Below are 13,355 nucleotides of genomic sequence, written 5' to 3' on the forward strand. Positions count from 1 at the left end.
TAATCTGAACTTAACAAGAGTAATGATTTTTAGTAATCTTCAGTGCTGTTGTATAATAGTCTCTTTACTAGTTGCAGATGGTTTATCGAATTTAACGCTACTGTTATTCGACGTGGCAACACTTTTCTTGAAGCAAAATGAACAGTTTTGTCACCCAGTACCACACGCACACAACAGTAATGTATTTTTTCCTCTCAAAATATTTCATAAAAGTTGTTATGAAATAACCAGGCTTCAAACATCAGCATATAAGAAATTATATCGCGTAAGATGCTGTTTACATTCATAGAAGTTCACTATACTCATAGTCTAACTGGAATTTATTACCTTAGAGTGGGCTCTGGGCCACCTATACACAATTATTATCGCAATTATGACCAACAACTTTTATGTCTGTATAGAAAATCAATTTAAGACTGCCACTGCAATATTTCACTTAGATGGCGGCTAACATAAAACAATGATTTATCGATTCTGCTTCAGACCCTCTTTTACTCATCATCATCATCATCATCATCATTTAAGACTGATTATACCTTTCAGCGTTCAGTCTGGAGCATAGCCCCCCTTATACAGTTCCTCCATGATCCCCTATTCAGTGCTAACATTAGTGCCTCTTCTGATGTTATACCTATTACTTCAAAATCATTCTTAACCGAATCCAGGTACCTTCTCCTCAGTATGCCCCGACTCCTCCTACCCTCTACAGCTGAATCCATGAGTCTCTTGGGTAACCTTGCTTCTCCCATGCGTGTAACATGACCCCACCATCTAAGCCTGTTCGCCCTGACTGCTACATCTATAGAGTTCATTCCCAGTTTTTCTTTGATTTCCTCATTGTGGACAACCTCCTGCCATTGTTCCCATCTACTAGTACCTGCAATCATCCTAGCTACTTTCATATCCGTAACCTCAACCTTGTTGATAAGGTAACCTGAATCCACCCAGCTTCCGCTCCCATACAACAAAGTTGGTCGAAAGATTGAACGGTGCACAGATAACTTAGTCTTGGTACTGACTTCCTTCTTGCAGAAAAGAGTAGATCGTAGTTGATCGCTCAATGCATTAGCTTTGCTACACCTCGCTTCCAGTTCTTTCACTATGTTGCCATCCTGTGAGAATATACATCCTAAGTACTTGAAACCGTCCACCTGTTCTTTGTTCCTCCTATTTGGCACTCAATCCGTTTATATTTCTTTCCCACTGACATTACTTTCGTTTTGGAGATGCTAATCTTCATACCATAGTCCTTACATTTCTGATCTAGCTCTGAAATATTACTTTGCAAACTTTCAATCGAATCTGCCATCACAACTAAGTCATCCGTATATGCAAGACTGCTTATTTTGTGTTCACATATCTTAATCTCACCCAGCCAGTCTATTGTTTTCAACATATGATCCATAAATAATATGAACAACAGTGGAGACAGGTTGCAGCCTTGTCTTACCCCTGAAACTACTCTGAACCATGAACTCAATTTACCGTCAAATCTAACTGCTGCCTGACTATGCATGTAAAGACCTTAAATTGCTTGCAAAAGTTTGCCTCCTATTCCATAATCTTGTAGAACAGACAATAACTTCCTCCTAGGAACCCGGTATATGCCTTTTCTAGATCTGTAAAGCATAGATACAATTCCCTGTTCCACTCATAACACTTCTCCATTATTTGCCGTAAGCTAAAGATCTGGTCCTGACAACCTCTAAGAGGCCTAAACCCACACTGATTTTCATCCAATTGGTCCTCAACTAATACTCGCACTTTCCTTTCAACAATACCTGAGAAGATTTTACCCACAACGCTGATTAAAGAGATACCTCTGTAGTTGTTACAATCTTTTCTGTTTCCATGTTTAAAGATTGGTGTGATTACTGCTTTTGTCCAGTCTGATGGAACCTGTCCCGACTCCCAGGCCATTTCAGTTATCCTGTGTAGCCATTTAAGACCTGACATTCCACTGTATTTGATGAGTTTCGACTTAATTTCATCCACCCCAGCCGCTGTATTGCACTGCAATCTATTGACCATTTTTTCCACTTCCTCAAATGTGATCCTATTTCCATCATCATTCCTATCCCATTCTACCTCGAAATCTGAAACATTAATGATCGCATTTTCACCTACATTGAGCAACTCTTCAAAATATTCCCTCCATCTGCCCAAGGCATCCACTGGATTCGCCAGCAGTTTTCCTGACCTGTCCAAAATACTTGTCATTTCCTTCTTACCTCCCTTTCGAAGACTGCTAATTACACTCCAGAATGGTTTTCCAGCAGCTTGACCCATAGTCTCCAACCTGTTTCCAAAGTCTTCCCACGATTTCTTCTTCGATGCTGCAATTATCTGTTTGGCTTTGATTCTTTCTTCAACATAACTTTCTCTGTCTATCTGGGTTCTGGTATGTAGCCATTTTTGATACGCCTTCTTTTTCCTTTTTCAGGCTGCCTTGACTGTATCATTCCACCAAGCTGTTTGCTTCATCCTACTTTTACACACTACTGTTCCAAGACATTCTTTAGCCACTTCTAGTACTGTGTCCCTGTACCTTGTCCATTCCTTTTTCAATGACTGTAATTGACTACATTCAACTAACTGGTTCCTTTCTGAGATCGCTGTTATGTACTTGTGCCTGATTTCCTTATCCTGAAGTTTCTCCATTCTTATCCTCCTACATATGGACCTGACCTCCTGCACTTTCGGCCTCACAATCCCAATTTCACTGCAGATTAAATAATGATCAGTGTCATCAAAGAATCCCCTGAATACACGTGTGTCCCTCACAGCCTTCCTGAATTCCTGATCTGTTATTATATAGTCAATGACAGATCTGTTTCCCCTGCCTTCCCAAGTATACCGGTGAATGTTCTTATGTTTAAAAAAGGAGTTTGTGATTACTAAGCCCATACTGGCACAGAAATCCAAGAGTTGTTTCCCGTTCCTGTTGGCCTCCATATCCTCTCCAAATTTACCCATAACCTTTTCATACCCTTCTGTTCGATTTCCAGTCCTGGCGTTAAAATCACCAATGAGCAGAACACTATCCTTGTCCTTTACTCTAACAACTACATCACTGAGTGCCTCATAAAAACTATCCATCTTGTCTTGATCTGTCCCTTCACAATGCGAATATACGGAAACAATCCTAATTTTCTTGCTAGACACTGTCAAATCCATCCACATCAGTCGTTCGTTTACATACCTTATTGCAACTACGCTGGGTTCCATTTCTTTCCTGATGTAAAGCCCTACACCCCATTGTGCTATTCCTGCTTTGACTCCTGACAGGTAGACCTTGTATTCTCCCACTTCCTCTTCTTTCTCACCCCTTACCCGAATGTCACTAACAGCTAAAACGTCCAGCCCCATCTTACTTGCAGCCTCTGCCAGCTCTACCTTCTTCCCAGAGTAGCCCCCATTGATATTAATAGCTCCCCATCTCATTACCATTTTTTTGCCAAGTCGTATCTTAGGAGTCCCTGGTTTGTCAGTTAGAGGTGGGACTCCGTCACCTCCAAAGGTCCGACGCATTTTGCTCTGATTGTTGCCAGCATCATATTTAAAGTACCAGGGAAGCAGGTTGCTAGCTTTTCTTGCCCCGAGTCCCATTGGGTTTTACCCCTAACGGCTGAGGGACTAACCGGTGGAGTTGGTAGTCTTTGCCGTATGAGCACAAAGGTGACCACGACTCAGCATATGTCCGAGATGCCCAGCCTTATTCCGAAGTAACTGGTATCCCGACTGTCGGGACCACTTACTTGGCCACTCATACGTTGCCCGTGGTTCATGAACTAGGACATGACTACAGGAACCCACACCATGAACCACACCCTCTTTTACTACTAACAAATAATATATATTAAATCTTTTTGGACCTTCATTATATGCATTAAAATTTGAAAATATTTCTCAATGTTAATCGCTTATTATTCAACATTTACCAATAGATCGCGCTGTTAATCAGCAGTGCAAATGGCTGCACTCTATTGTAGCTGAGCAGAAAACATTTATGTAGGACGATAGTTAGAATGAAATAAATCTCCAAAGAAAGAAGAATCATTTCAATGACACATAAACTCTATTTTTCAAATATTAAATTAGCAACATGAAACAGTGTTTTACGGACCTCTGCGTTACGAGACATCAATCGCATGCTATCTGTACAACAGTTCGAACGAGGAGAAGGATTTTTCTAGGAGAATCGTAGATGACAAAAGATTTAGATTTTCATTATGTTTTTCCATGGGTATTGTCTGAGATATATTTTTTTACAAAATATTAAATTACGTCATTGACAATAATTATGTATTATTTTATTATCGATGAAGTCCTTTTTATTAATTATACGAGAATACGATTAATGTTCATTCACATTCCACACACAATGCTGCCGTGAATATTATTCTGAATAAAATATAGGCGTGGTTATTACAGCGTGTATATAATTTTACAGATAATTTTATTATTTCTGGATGTCTTAGGAAGCGCATAAAGTACTTGTATCATTCAGTCATGTGCGCAGTCTCGTCAGCGACGCTGCCGTGCGCGTGGATCATCTTTGCTCTGCGAAGATGCGCGACTGCTGAGTGTTGGTCGCGGGGAGAGGAGATAGGGAGTAGATGTCGTGGCAGTGAGCTTGTACAGAAAGGACACAGAACATCGTATCCTTGGCAAATATTTTATTGGTCTGATGGAAAATACTATTATTACAAAAGAAACATTCTCATTACACGCTGACTGAGATGGATTTACTAGTATAGATTTTTTTTTCTTTGAGAGATTAGGATTTAAATTAACGAATGAACATATCTTACTTTACTGCGGCAGCGTTTAGTTGCTCATTCTAAGTTCAAGACAGACATCCAAGTCAGGAATTTCTTGCTATTTTTATAAAGTTATGTCACAGCAGTGTTAACAGATTTGAAAAGACGAAAAGTATTTCATCATTAGTATGAAATCGTTTGTGTTAGAATAAACTATCTTTCCACTGCGACACTGCTAAGCCAAATACAGGAGACGCGAGTTTTTGGTTTCACAGGGTCAGTTAACAGTGTTGACTTTAACTATTCTCATTAAAGTTCAGTCTTATTTTGTTATAGTGTTAGTTCACACAGGGCACATTTCATTCACATTCTCGCAGTCATATTTGCTGCCTGGTCTTGCAGACAAATTTAGTTCTTTATTGTAAACGTGAGGTTAGCTTATGCACATATTTCCTTTCTATGAATGGAATTTTTTGGTAAGCAACAGCTTACATTCAAAAAAAGACTGTACTGTCCGACAGAGACAATTCAGAACCAAAGGAAACAGATGCACATTCACATAACCTTCTTAATCTTTTTTATTTGTTAAGATAACTTTAAAGGTTATATAGTGGATGGTTCATTATTTGAGGTCCGCAGGGTCTAAGGGTTCATAATGGAACTTTACTTGGTAATAATCTCTGATAGAATCAGCACTTATTTCTAGGTCCCTACGTAAGTAGACGAGTGAAATTGTTCACAGATCGGGCGAAGGTGAAGGTATATAACCCCCAAAACCTCTCCTCGACCTTAACGTCTTTGTCTGAACTACACATCAGAGGAAGGTCCTTTCAGACATACCTCATTAGGCAACCGCTTTCCCTAAGCTCTTTTCAGTTACAGGAACTCGACTCTTCGATGATCTTCCTCATCATGTCACATAAGTAAATAATATCCCCAGCTTCAAAAATCAGCTAATGACGTCATCATCCGAAGAAGTAGTGGAAAAAGTGAAACAATGGATTATGAATGACCGATGCGTCACAGTCAGATAAGTCACTAATGATGTTTGCATATCAACTGACGTATGCCAAATTTTTCGACTGCTTTGTGTATGAAACGTGTGATACCAAGATTTATTCAATATTATTGAACTTTGGAGAAAAAAAAAAGCGTGGAATGCCAATTCTTCGGGAGTCCCTGGATGATCTCAGCAACGACGTAAGGAAGTCAAGCTGACGAAACACGGTTCTGTGTATATGGCGATGAATCGTCATAGTGAAACCAGTCTTCTACTTCGAAAGAAGCTCGACAAGAGCGGTCAAATGTGATGTTAATGCTCCCTGTGTTCTTCGATTTTTACAGCATAATGCACTTGAGTTCTTACTACAAGGTCAAACGATCAGTAAGGGTCCTACTTATAAGCTCAACGCCACTGTGGCCTCTGAAAGGTAGCCAAGAAATCCCTAAATACTTTGCCGAACAGCCACTTAGTTCTACACCATCTGCATACGCCTGAAATTATTTTTGGTTTTGCTGCTCCAGATGACTAATTATTTTAGCCTGAGGACGTACCTCGGAAAAGAAAAAGAAAACAACCTCTGAAATGTGAGGCCAACTAGGAAGATGCAGTTGAAAACTCAGGAGAACGAGGAATTACTGATGCAGCAAGACATTGGCTCTGACGTCAACCAGTGGAGGATTATGTTAAAATGGTGGGGGTTCCTGTAGTCATGTCCTAGTTCATGAACCACGGGCAACGTATGAGTGGCCAAGTAAGTGGTCCCGACAGTCGGGATACCAGTTACTTTGGAATAAGGCTGGGCATCTCGGACATATTCTGAGTCGTGGTCACCTTTGTGCTCATACGGCAAAGACTACCAAATCCACCGGTTAGTCCCTCAGCCGTTAGGGGTAAAACCCAATGGGACTCGGGGCAAGAAAAGCTAGCAACCTGCTTCCCTGGTACTTTAAATATGATGCTGGCAACAATCAGAGCAAAATGCCTCGGACCTTTGGAGGTGACGAAGTCCCACCTCTAACAGACAAACCAGGGACTCCTAAGATACGACTTGGCAAAAAAATGGTAATGAGATGGGGAGCTATTAATATCAATGGGGGCTACTCTGGGAAGAAGGTAGAGCTGGCAGAGGCTGCAAGTAAGATGGGGCTGGATGTTTTAGCTGTTAGTGACATTCGGGTAAGGGGTGAGAAAGAAGAGGAAGTGGGAGAATACAAGGTCTACCTGTCAGGAGTCAAAGCAGGAATAGCACAATGGGGTGTAGGGCTTTAAATCAGGAAAGAAATGGAACCCAGCGTAGTTGCAATAAGGTATGTAAACGAACGACTGATGCGGATAGATTTGACAGAGTCTAGCAAGAAAATTAGGATTGTGTCAGTATATTCGCAGTGTAAAGGGACAGATCAAGACAAGATGGATAGTTTTTATGAGGCACTCAGTGATGTAGTTGTTAGAGTAAAGGACAAGGACAGTGTTCTGCTCATGGGTGATTTTAACGCCAGGATTGGAAATCGAACAGAGGGGTATGAAAAGGTTATGGGTAAATTTTAGAGGATATGGAGGCCAACAGGAACGGGTAACAACTCTTGGATTTCTGTTCCAGTATGGGCTTAGTAATAACAAACTCCTTTTTTAAACATAAGAACATTCACCGGTATACTTGGGAAGGCAGGGGAAACAGATCTGTCATTGACTATATAATAACAGATCAGGAACTCAGGAAGGCTGTGAGGGACACACGTGTATTCAGGGGATTCTTTGATGACACTGATTATTATTTAATCTGCAGTGAAATTGGGATTGTGAAGCCGAAAGTGCAGGAGGTCAGATCCATATGTAGGAGGATAAGAGTGGAGAAACTTCAGGATAAGGAAATCAGGCACAAGTACATAACAGCGATCTCAGAAAGGTACCAGTTAGTTGAATGTAGTCAATTACAGTCATTGGAAAAGGAATGGACAAGGTACAGGGACACAGTACTAGAAGAGGCTAAAGAATGTCTTGGAATAGTAGTGTGTAAAAGTAGGATGAAGCAAACAGCTTGGTGGAATGATACAGTCAAGGCAGCTTGTAATAGGAAAAAGAAGGCGTATCAAAAGTGGCTACATACCAGAACCCAGGTAGACAGAGAAAGTTATGTTGAAGAAAGAATCAAAGCCAAACAGATAATTGCAGCAACGAAGAAGAAATCGTGGGAAGACTTTGGAAACAGGTTGGAGACTATGGGTCAAGCTGCTGGAAAACCATTCTGGAGTGTAATTAGCAGTCTTCGAAAGGGAGGTAACAAGGAAATGACAAGTATTTGGACAGGTCAGGAAAACTGCCGGTGAATCCTGTGGATGCCTTGGGCAGATGGAGGGAATATTTTGAAGAGGGGCTCAATGTAGGTGAAAATGCGATCAGTAATGTTTCAGATTTCGAGGTAGAATGGGATAGGAATGATGATGGAAATAGGATCACATTTGAGGAAGTGGAAAAAATGGTCAATAGATTGCAGTGCAATAAAGCGGCTGGGGTGGATGAAATTAAGTCGAAACTCATCAAATACAGTGGAATGTCAGGTCTTAAATGGCTACACAGGATAATTGAAATGGCCTGGGAGTCGGGACAGGTTCCATCAGACTGGACAAAAGCAGTAATCACACCAATCTTTAAACATGGAAACAGAAAAGATTGTAACAACTACAGAGGTATCTCTTTAATCAGCGTTGTGGGTAAAACCTTCTCAGGTATTGTTGAAAGGAAAGTGCGAGTATTAGTTGAGGTCCAATTGGATGAAAATCAGTGTGGGTTTAGGCCTCTTAGAGGTTGTCAGGACCAGATCTTTAGCTTACGGCAAATAATGGAGAAGTGTTATGAGTGGAACAGGGAATTGTATCTATGCTTTATAGATCTAGAAAAGGCATATACCGGGTTCCTAGGAGGAAGTTATTGTCTGTTCTACAAGATTATGGAATAGGAGGCAAACTTTTGCAAGCAATTTAAGGTCTTTACATGCATAGTCAGGCAGCAGTTAGATTTGACGGTAAATTGAGTTCATGGTTCAGAGTAGTTTCAGGGGTAAGACAAGGCTGCAACCTCTCTCCACTGTTGTTCATATTATTTATGGATCATATGGTGAAAACAATAGACTGTCTGGGTGAGATTAAGATATGTGAACACAAAATAAGCAGTCTTGCATATGCGGATGACTTAGTTGTGATGGCAGATTCGATTGAAAGTTTGCAAAGTAATATTTCAGAGCTAGATCAGAAATGTAAGGACTATGGTATGAAGATTAGCATCTCCAAAACGAAAGTAATGTCAGTGGGAAAGAAATATAAACGGATTGAGTGCCAAATAGGTGGAACAAAGTTAGAACAGGTGGACGGTTTCAAGTACTTAGGATGTATATTCTCACAGGATGGCAACATAGTGAAAGAACTGGAAGCGAGGTGTAGCAAAGCTAATGCATTGAGCGCTCAGCTACGATCTACTCTCTTCTGCAAGAAGGAAGTCAGTACCAAGACTAAGTTATCTGTGCACCGTTCAATCTTTCGACCAACTTTGTTGTATGGGAGCGAAAGCTGGGTGGATTCAGGTTACCTTATCAACAAGGTTGAGGTTACGGATATGAAAGTAGCTAGGATGATTGCAGGTACTAGTAGATGGGAACAGTGGCAGGAGGGTGTCCACAATGAGGAAATCAAAGAAAAACTGGGAATGAACTCTATAGATGTAGCAGTCAGGGCGAACAGGCTTAGATGGTGGGGTCATGTTACACGCATGGGAGAAGCAAGGTTACCCAAGAGACTTAGGGATTCAGCATTAGAGGGTAGGAGGAGTCGGGGCAGACCGAGGAGAAGGTACCTGGATTCGGTTAAGAATGATTTTGAAGTAGTAGGTTTAACATCAGAAGAGGCACCAATGTTAGCACTGAATAGGGGATCATGGAGGAATTGTATAAGGGGGGCTATGCTCCAGACTGAACGCTGAAAGGCACAATCAGTCTTAAATGATAATGATGATGATGATGATGAACAAGGTTTTGTAGCCAGAAAAGATGGGATTGATATGTTGTATTGGTGTCCCGAATGAAACCAACGTACTTTCTTTTTTTAAAAAAAAAAACAAAAACGCCTTACTTACTGAACATTCCTTGTACATCAAATATTAACAGATGCAGTGGTCTGGAATAATGCTGAAATTGTCCAGATCGTACTTCCGATTAATATCATTGGCTTATAAAGGTCCACGTAAATGTCACCCACAGCATAATAAGGTCCCATCCAGCCGGCCGTGGTGGCCGAGCGGTTCTAGGAGCTACAGTCTGGAACCGCGCGACCGCTTCGGTCGCAAGTTCGATTCTTGCCTCGGGCATGGATGTGTTGATGTCCTTAGGTTAGTTAGGTTTAAGTAGTTCTAAGTTCTAGGGGACTGATGACCTCAGAAGTTATGTCCCATGGTGCTCAGAGCCTTTTTGACCATTTGAACGGCCCCATCCAGCCTGAGTCCTTGGCGGGGTACTTGTTCCCAGCAGCCATTCGACTATGAGACGACGTGTCTCTGGACACACCCATCTACATGGTATAACAAGAAACGTAATTCGTCCGACCATGTGACACGTTCCCGTTGATCCGTGGTCCATTTTCAGTTATGCCGAGGCCACTCCAGTTTCAATCGCCGTCGTCGTTTGGCCAGTGTGGGAACACGTAGACGTAATCTGTTGCGCCTTTTCAATAATGCGCGCTGAAGGGCGAGCTCCGAAACACTTGTGCCTGCATCGACATTATAGGCTACTCTACCGACACATCTGCCACAGGCAGCCGTCTTATAAACATCGGGCACTCCTCCTACCCACACGTTCCGTGATGAAAAGTGCACGTCCAACACCTTGAGCCCTGCTCCTGATATCATCACCGTTCAACCACTTTCCGCTGACGCTCCTGACAGTATCACTCGAACAGCGGACTAGTCTCCTCATTTCCGAGATTCTTGCTCCCAGGTACCAGGCCGTAACAATCTGCCGTTTGGCAAAGTTGCTTATGTCAGAGGATTTCCCAATTTGCGGGCCCCATCTTCGCTAGACTGATTGCACATTCGTCTCTGTTCGACTTAGGTACTTTCATTACTGTGTCACGTGCCCGAAACGCTACCAGGCGGTTTGTGGTGGGCAGTGGTCATAATAAATTGTTGATGGTGTACAATAACCGGCAACGTCCTTGCAGCAGTGGATACACTGGTTCCCGTTAGAACACCGAAGTTAAGTGCTATCGGGCGTATCCAACACTTGGGTGAGTAACAATCTGGGCCGCCATGTGCTGTTGCCATTTTTCGGGGTGCACTCAGCCCCATGATGGCAACTGAGGAGCTACTCGAGCGAACAGTAGCGTCTCCACTCAAAGAAAACCATCACAATGCCCGGGAGAGCAGTGTGCTGACCAAACGCCCCTCCTATCCACATCCTCACTGAGGATGACATGGCGGTCGGATGATCCCGATGGGCCACTTGTGGCTTGAAGACAGAGTGATGCTGTAGCTGCTGTACAATAAACAGCCAGACTGATGTTAGGTTACTTTATTAAAAACTAGCTGACAAACCCACACCTGTCTGGGTATTCATCTTGCCTAGTTTCTGTTAGAGACGAAACCTTATACGTACTCCTGCAGTAGGCTCGATGAGAGACGGTCCCAGACTGTTTCTATACGCTGGGCGAGGCTGCTTCACGTGTCTACAATTTGACGTAGTAAACCTCCCTATGGCAACGCCTCTACGTAGCTCTACTGACGGCTATTCAAATGGCTCTGAGCACTATGGGACTTAACATCTATGGTCATCAGTCCCCTAGAACTTAGAACTACTTAAACCTAACTAACCTAAGGACAACACACAACACCCAGCCATCACGAGGCAAAGAAAATCCCTGACCCCGCTGACGGCTATTGTTTTACCCTACAGCAGTCTGTTCTTCGTAGTTGAAAGCTGACAAAAGCGCTGCTAGGTGCCAATGGTTTCCTTGACTTGACTTGACTGTAGGTGTGTCTTAGTAGTAAAGAGTAAATTTATCAAAACTTCATGCATGATGCCGAATTTATTTACGCATCTCAATATTTGGGGCGTCATATTTCTTTAATTATGTCTCGCATAATGATTATTTGTGTATGCAATTTCAACGTCATATGTGCATACTATTTGCGAAATATGTCGTGAATAGAGTTAGTAGCAAGAAAGTCATAAATTTAAAGGTCATATGTGATGACGGCATTTTTTCAAGCATCTCAGTACTTACGACGTCATAACTCTTAAATTATGTGTCGTACGAAGATATATTTGTGTAGGTACATTCAGTGAGATACGTAGATGCTGTCTGCAAAATGTGTTCTGAATAGACTTTCTACCAAAGAAGTAATAAATATAAACGTCATGCACAGCACATCTCAGTGTTTATGACGTCATTTCTCCTGAACTATGTGTGGTACTTTGATATAATGTTGTAGGTGAATTTAGTGCTATATTTAGATACTGAGTGCAGCATTTATTGCGAATACAATTACCAGCACAGAAGCAATAAATTTAAACGTCATGTAAGATGCGGCAGTTTTGCATGCATCTCATTATTTATGACATCATATCTCCTGAACTATAATAGTTCTGTGATTCTTTACCCCCAGCAATTGTTTCCTGACACTAAGGGAAGTGTGTATCTAGTTTGCTTGAAATCGTTCCAGTGGTTTAGAAGGAGGTGTGGAACAAACACACACACATACATCCATTTTTATAATTAGTATGGGTTGCCGTTACCAGTTTCGAATATATACCTATCATCATCAACCAGGTTTCGTGCTTTCGTCAAAACGTACGTTGCTTTGATTTACTGGTGATTTGCCCTAGAGTTATCAATAATTTACAGTTACAAACTTGTAAGATGGCTGAGCTACAGACGTGAGTGTAGAATGCAACTTAGATTGTTGTTTTTGGGATATACGGTGCTGAACGGCAAGATTATCAGCGCCCACAGCTTAAGTGAAACGTCCGTCTGAAACATTCCTTTTCACGACTTTCCTCCAACGAATCATATTCGCAATGTTTGTGGTATTTTCACAATAACACATGTTGGTTGCGTTATTAAAGATTTTTGTTTGGACACTAAAGAAATATCCAATGCGCATCACACGTTTTGACTTACATACAACATATGACAACGAACACAGACTGTTTGCAGTGCTAGCAATAGCGCAAAACACGTGTCTAATTTAAAATACATCCAACATTACGAGTATGATACGTTAGAGGAAAACTGTGGAAACAAATGTTCCAGGTGGACATTTCACGTGCGTTACATTCTAACTGGAGTCTTTGGCTGTGAGGGAAATATACCAGTCAACGAACGTATAATATATGTTTTGACCAAAGGCTGAAAGCCATCTGATGTTGAATTGTATACAGGTCAATTCGGAACTGTTAATGGTACTGCTTAAATGAAGTAACCTAAAGCCAATCTGTGGTTGATGGTTACATACCATCAACAATATATTTCAAGCAATAGTAACGGTCGGACTTGCATATCGTAAAGAACAGACACCATGTCCATGTAAAATATGCGGCTGACAGC

The sequence above is a fragment of the Schistocerca cancellata genome, chromosome 5 (genome assembly GCF_023864275.1).
Source record: "Schistocerca cancellata isolate TAMUIC-IGC-003103 chromosome 5, iqSchCanc2.1, whole genome shotgun sequence".
Taxonomy (NCBI): Eukaryota; Metazoa; Arthropoda; class Insecta; order Orthoptera; family Acrididae; genus Schistocerca; species Schistocerca cancellata.